This window comes from Cydia strobilella, chromosome 24 (assembly GCF_947568885.1).
Source record: "Cydia strobilella chromosome 24, ilCydStro3.1, whole genome shotgun sequence".
Lineage (NCBI taxonomy): Eukaryota > Metazoa > Arthropoda > Insecta > Lepidoptera > Tortricidae > Cydia > Cydia strobilella.
The window spans coordinates 4,955,921-4,963,332 of record NC_086064.1 but is presented as its reverse complement, the minus strand read 5'-3'; the positions used below and the strand labels follow the sequence as shown (position 1 = coordinate 4,963,332).

The 7,412-nt window shown below is 36.5% G+C and overlaps 1 protein-coding gene across 1 annotated transcript in view; it reads left to right on the top strand.

Annotated features, from left to right (window-relative positions):
* The first annotated feature begins 312 nt into the window (after positions 1-312).
* The window catches only part of LOC134752127 (heat shock 70 kDa protein cognate 5), a 154,357-nt gene continuing 147,257 nt past the window's right edge, over positions 313-7,412 (top strand). Inside the window, exon 1 of the mRNA XM_063687709.1 lies at positions 313-319. The gene's annotated coding sequence lies outside the window, so the exon portion shown is untranslated. The remainder of the gene's footprint in view (positions 320-7,412) is intronic.

Genomic DNA, 7,412 nt, shown 5'->3' with positions numbered 1-7,412 from the left:
TCGAAATTCAAATGCAGAACGGTTTTTGTTTTAGGAGTTCCAAATTTAAATTTTAAAGGCCAGTGACAGAACTTATGAGCCGACTAGGTATATATAATATATTATAAAATGCATGCCGTGGCGATGTGTCCTAGGGATTCGGGTCTCTATTGTTTGACATAATTATTGAAAGTCATAATGTAATGATTGTTATATTATCATTACATTAGTCATAATTTGGTTTTTCTCAGAAACGCGTTACTTGATTTTTTATTTTACTGGATTGCCATAAAAAAACCTAACCTATCTATAGGATAACCCTCGGAAAATCCTGAAAAGTTAACGGTTTCAGAATTATGACTAATGATAATATGACAATCATTACATTATGACTTTCAATAATTAAGTCAAACAAAGGGACCCCCTAGAGATACATATTCAATAATAGCATATTTCAATTTCATTTATTAAATCAAATTAAATAAAGATAACAATGATCTTAATTTTTGTTAGTATATTCTTAAAAATAATGTTAGTACTTAAAAATTAAATTAGATTTTACATTTAAAATTATTTCATTAAGCATAGCATACCTTCAGATCCACAAGTTCCACAACGCAGGCTTCGTCATCTTACAGCAAGCTCATCCACCTTAGGTTTCGTCAAAATAAAACCTGCATTTACACATTTAATAAAATAATTTGATTAGTTCCCAAAGTTGAGGCACTATGACGTCATACAAAATTTGCGAAATCAATGATAATAGCCTTTCAGTCCAAACAACGAAATGAAGAACTATTTACGTTCAAACATCGCCTATCACGTGCCAGCGTGCCACACACATCCTCATGCCCAACGCGGCATATAAAATACTAACTTTTGCCCGCGACTTCGTCTGCGCGGACTTAGTAACAGCAGCTAAATAAGTATAGCGCCTGGAAAAATTCTCATAGCAATCATTCAATTTGAGCATATTATGCACACAGATTAGCAGGCACTTCATTAATTATCTCAATTCCACCCCGCTTTTTACTTTCTTAAGGGATGATTTTCGGGATAAAAACTATCCTATGTCCTTCTCAGGGACTCAACCTATCTCTATGTCAAATTTCATCTAAATCGATTCAGAGGTTTAAGCGTGAAGAGGGAACACACAGACAGAAAACAGACTTTCGCATTTATAATATTAGTACCTATATGGATTAACCATCTCATTAAACAAAAATACTATTGAAACAAATATAAATAAGTAATACAAAATAGTAAGTTTAACGAACCGTTAAGTAAAGAAGACTTTTATTTAGCATATAAAAAACGGTCAACAGATCCAGATAATATTTAAAACCGGCCCACCGCCTACAGCTTTATAAGCCCTGTTCTCATCTGCGTGCAGGAGCCCCTAGTACCAGCTTATCCCTCTGGGCCGCATCCAACGGAAAGCGGACGCCTATTAGACGGCTATGTAAAGATGACATTGAATTTGTACTTCAGCATAGTGATCGAAATGTATTTTAAAGTACCACTATGTATACCTATGTTATACAAATAAACTGATTCTGCTTCGAGGAATTGTTCGGACTAATCCCTGCCGCTTCCTACCGCCATCGCTCAAACTACGTCACAATATTTCCATCTTCACCACTTAGTAGTAGTAGTAATCACTTGACAGGTTTACATAAAATTTACAGAAAATGAAGTACAAAGGCGAACTTATCCCTATAAGGGATCTCTTCCAGCTAACCTTCGAGTAGATGAGGGGAGAATTCAAATTAGATATTAGATGCTATAGCGGGTGTAGGTATAATAATAACCGGCACTGAAGTTAAACAGTTTATTATACTTAAAGAACACGGTTTATGATACAATACAGTCCACTATACGTTAAAATTACTAAAACTATTACAATTCAATGCTATGATACTCGTGATCGGTCGTAGGGTCGGATACGCGCACACGTCTATACACAAAGGTACCGGCTACCAAAACTAAACTCGCGCGCAGCGCTGTTGCCTTCCGCGCGATACTCAAACATGGCCGCGCACGCGACTACTATAAATTGACCCGCGGCTTAGTCTGTTAATACGCGAACCGGGGTCTACTTAGATTAGCTCTATTGGGAAGATGCCCACTAGGCGTGCTATCTCGTACTAACGCACGCTTAGGCATCCCGTCTCTGTCACACGCTATAATGCACAATAACATTTTTAAAGTTAACTAACCAAATTGTCCAAAAGTAAATAAAATACATAAATAACATTATAAAATAAAATACATAGGTAGTAAACGTACATAAATCAATACTAAAATATAACTATAATATATTGCAGCGCGTCAGGTCAGGGATGTTTGCGGAGGCGCATGTGGCGTGTTTTAAAGTAGGGCTCCCGGTATCCGTGTTACACGCCGAAACGTATACCCGTGTTCTTAAGCCCGGCGGTACTAAGAACCCGGTTTACACGGAACCGCCGGGATTCGAAAACGTTTCGAAGGAACGTTCCCAAGAAACGTATCTCAGACACGTATCTCCGTTTACACGGGTACTTAAGACCGTTCCGAACGGGTCCGAATTCTCCGAACCAGTTTGAGCCAATGTACAATGGTAACAAGGTCCACTATTATTATGTTGACTTCAGATGAATTCGTTTGTCGTACGATTTTTAAAGTGAAGCTTTTATTCTATCGCCCCAATTTATTAGGTTAAGATTAAAACCGCGATTTTAATACCGTAAATCGAATTAATTTCCGATTTTTTTTAGTTAAATGCCTACAATCCGAAAAAAGTTTCACTTGCATCGTGGTTTCATAAAACCGCACAATTACTTTTTTTTTTATTGTTTTTAACCGTATTGATAAAACATAGGTACTGAGCCATCTTCCTAATCTTCCTATGTTTAATAGTAGGTATACATAATTTTTATTTTAAACTATTTATATCATTTAGTAAAACCGATTGCTACTAAGCTAATTACAAAAATTTGATATCGATCATAGTTTTTTTTTATAATTACATAATGGTATAGTATTTTCGTTAATAAGAGGTGTGCAGACAGAATACAATATTAATTAAAAATAACAGTTTAATTATTTCGTGGTTATTTTTATCTCGGATCTATTACTGCTTTGCGAAAACAACAAACCTGCCAAAAAGTTTTTAGTAGGTACACAAAAGCGGGATTATCGAGTAATTTTACCCAAGAACCATAAAAACCCATACTACCTTGGATAACTTGCGATAATATTGCTAATTACATTAAGATAGATCTTTAAATTGGTAATCATTCATAATTCACATTGGTCACTTTCGCACTAGCGTTCAGGTAATAAACTTAAATGCGCACGTTGCCGACCGGTGGTCCATCCATCCATTGTTTTCCAATATCCTTTTGTTTGTCATCGTCGAAAACGTGTAGGTTCCCAAACTATTATCACAAGTGTCACCGCCAATTACAAGCTTTATGTCGTTGTAATAAGGTCAAAACATCTGCACAAGAAAATGTTTTCCATTGTTTTGTAGCTGCACCGCACTAAAAAGCGTTTTACTGCATGGTAAGAGGTACCTAAAGTAAAAACAATTAGAATTTATTGAGAAGGTGCAATTTTATCAAGTTGATTTAAAGTGTTTATTAATAACTATAGCGACCCGCCCCGGCTTCGCATGGAGAGTCAAGCATAATAAAATACATTCTGTAACAAGTATTCACTTCGGAAGCCTAATAATACTAAGAGTTCAATGTCCATTTGTCTGTCACCACTCACTAGGCTGTATCTCATGAACCGTGATAGCTAGACAGTTGAAATTTTTACAGATGTATTTGTACGGAACCTTCGGTGGGCGAGTCTGACTCGCACTTGTCCGGTTTTTTTAGAAGTTAATAATGGGTTGTTTATTCTTAAAATATAGACAGACAGCCATCGCGCACTTTTTTGTAGACCAATGAAAGAGAGACAAGTCCACCATACATTGATATCAAATAGATTGGGCAGCGTTTTCGATTAAGCCAGCGTGATTTTTTCTAACTTCATTAGCAAACATCGTCATATTTCTACCAATTTAAACAAAACCTTAACAAAATATACACATAAACATTCCCAAAGAAAAACTTCATTCATAGGTGAGGTCTTGTTATCGCGAACATACAGACAGACATACGGACCCGGCGGGGGACTTTGTTTTATAAGGTGTACCTACATTATATGACAAGAAATACAATTTCATATCATGTTCTTAAATTAAACTAAAAATAAAGAAGCAAGTTAAAATTGTATTTTTTTTATAAATACTTACTTAATGCCAATTTCGAACATTAGTTTGACTTCCTGCCTACATACTAAACTAGATGGTTCTAATATTTTTTTAAATAGGTACTAGCATGTTTTTTTATTATATTGCTAACCCGCAACGTAAAAAAAAGTAGCTATTTAAAGTGCTATATAAAATACTATACTTTGATAAGAAGCGTGAATACTCTTAATACCTATTGCAAGCAAAAACTACCTGCTCAAGAAAGGAGTTTCTAAACCGTTTATTGAATTTCGACTCTATGACCCACGGAATAAGGTTAAATATGACAGAAACTCGTCATGAATCTTTTGTCTATTCATTTGTAGCTGGCGTTCGTTCCTTCGCTACTATCGTCAAGGACGTGTCCGGAGCCACGGATAAATAAGATACGTATCTTCGAATACCCGTTTATCCGTGTACACGGGTCTTAACTACACGTTTCTTAATTAAACGTGTGGAACGGGCCAGAAAACCGTTTACGTATTATTCGGAAACGGGTATTCGAAACGTGTAAACGAAACACGGATTCGACCGCGAGCCCTATTTTAAAGCTACTATGCGCCTGCGAGCCGCGTCCCTGGTGCAACGTGCGACGCGTCCGCGCCAGCTCCAACAGCGTCCTAGAAATGATTGCGGACAAGTTTTGTCCTTATATCACATTTTGCTGCGGACTTCATACGCCCTGCAGCACTGTGGTAAACACATTGAGAAATAGATGACGGGTGTCAATGTTTTTACCACGGTTACCTACCCTAATTGTAATTTTTTGTTGTTTGTGTTTTTTTTTAATGTTTGTATTATGTACACACACACAGATACTTGAAATAAATGAATTTTAATTAGTTGAAACATATATTGCATACATAAAAATAAAAAAAACACGTGGCAACAAAAAATAATAGAAATCAGTACATAACCCAATCACGCTTGGTTGGGAAGCAAAAGCTTCTTCAGATTAGCCTTAGATAATAGGGATGATTACACATGTTGAATTTTATAACAAAATCTTAATCACATAGATAACATAGATAGCTAATGAGTCATTTATCACAATAATGTAGATATTAAAATAATATATGGAAATCATACAAAAATACAGGACTTGAAAGTTTCAAAATATAAATAATTTTTCAACTTCCAAAAAGGAAAAAACTAAGGGTACCATTCGATTTCTTACATTTTATAAAAACAAATTTGTACAGCAACTATATACATAAACGCAATATTTCACCGACAAAAACGCAATTTTCTTATTTTGTCCATACATTCAAAATGGGCTCTCAGTGAACATGACGTCACGTTCACTTATCGTTTTGTTTGGAGCGTTTCGCGAGTGAAGTACGACTGTCGGACTTTGACTATCATTTCTGACTTTTGTAGTGCTTTAATGCAATGGGTCCCATATAGACATTTGATCCTAAAAATAAACCTGATCGATTAATCCATTAATGAAAATTTGTCATCTAGCCTATTGGCAGTTCTCAAGTCTCAACTATGCGTTTTTTTCAGAAATTTAATGCCCTATTTTTGCTTCAGAGTCGAGCTTGACCGAACAAGAGTGCTTTATTGTTGAGGAGTCGGACGCGGCGAGCGACGAGGACTGCATATTGCGTGAGTACTCGCAAAACCATAGGAAAAAAGCTGCCTTTCCACTGAGGCGGAGGTGAGAGGAGGTTGATTCCCGAATGACTCCTTTTATCTCTGCCTTAATGTAAAGGCAGCCAAAACCTTGCTTGCATGTTGTTGTGTACAGTGCAAGTAATATCTGTCACCGTTACAATATTCGCTAAATTTTACTGTATTTACAGTCACTGCTGATCACAGAAAACCGCCTATAGACCGAGCTTATAGGACGACTCGCGGTCACCGCCCGTATGGTGTATAGGTCTTATATAAGATTGCTCGCGCGCCGCTCCGATCAGTTGCGCCCAAGAATACGACCTATTAGCAGTGTGCACGTCTGTACGAAAATAAATCGTAAATAATTGAATTCGTTCGCTAATTTATATTGCAGCGTAAAATGGTGTGGCAAGTCATCTAAGACTTCCAAATACAAAACAGATGGAATAACATTCCTGTTAATTGTGAAATTCATTGTTTTGTTGAAAATTGTTTCTTGTCAGCGGGGTTCATTTTATACTGGTCAACACGGTTGTGCTGAGCAGCAACGAAGTATGCCCGTCCCTTTTCGTCAACATGAAAATGCAATGTGCTATCCCTTTCACGTTAACGACTAGTGATGTGACGGTGATGGTTTCGTCAGTTGCGGAAACTTCGTGATTTCGTTCGTACCGTATTGTACCATTTAAAAAAATATAAAAGAAAACTGGGATTCTTTTTTATTGATAGTAATTAATATGTAGAATCTGTAGTTTTATTTAGTTGGTAGTTTATCTTAGTAGGTAGATACCTACGTAGTTAATTTTTAGGGTTCCGTACCCAAAGGGTAAAAACGGGACCCTATTACTAAGACTCCACTGTCTGTCCGTCTGTCACCAGGCTGTATGTCATGAACCGTGATAGTAAGACAGTTGAAATTTTCACAGATGTATTTCTGTTGCCGCTATAACAACAAATACTAAAAAGTACGGAAGTTGGAGTTACTCAGAAGCACCTTATTTTTTTAACGCTTTTACTAAGTACATACTGTGTAAATCTCATGAATGTAAATTTCACCACAAAATATATGCAACACCGTGTATTAAATTTCATACATATGCTAAATATTTTGTTTAGTTTCATTTATAAAGTACCTACTTAATGAAATATTATATTCTTTTAATATTATTAAGTATTGTTTCTGTAGACTTTATTGATAACAATTTTACCACAGTAAATTATAGTACAACTGGTACCAGTACCACTGCCTGTAATGAACATGTCCCATCCCTACGCTTACACGTGTCGTTTGGAACGACCAATCACAACGCCGTGAGCACCCCCGCCCCGCACCCGCCCCGCACCTCAGAGGTTGGTGATTTCCGTCGCGAACAAAATGGCCAATATTAGGCTTCTATAGGCGGTTTTCTGTGCTGCTGATCGACGTTACTCAGTTCGTCGGTTGTGGGTTGTGGTTGACGCAAAATATACGCTTTATACTTTTTTTTGTTTTTTTACAACTATAGGTAAAAGTAGAATGAGTATGACCCAC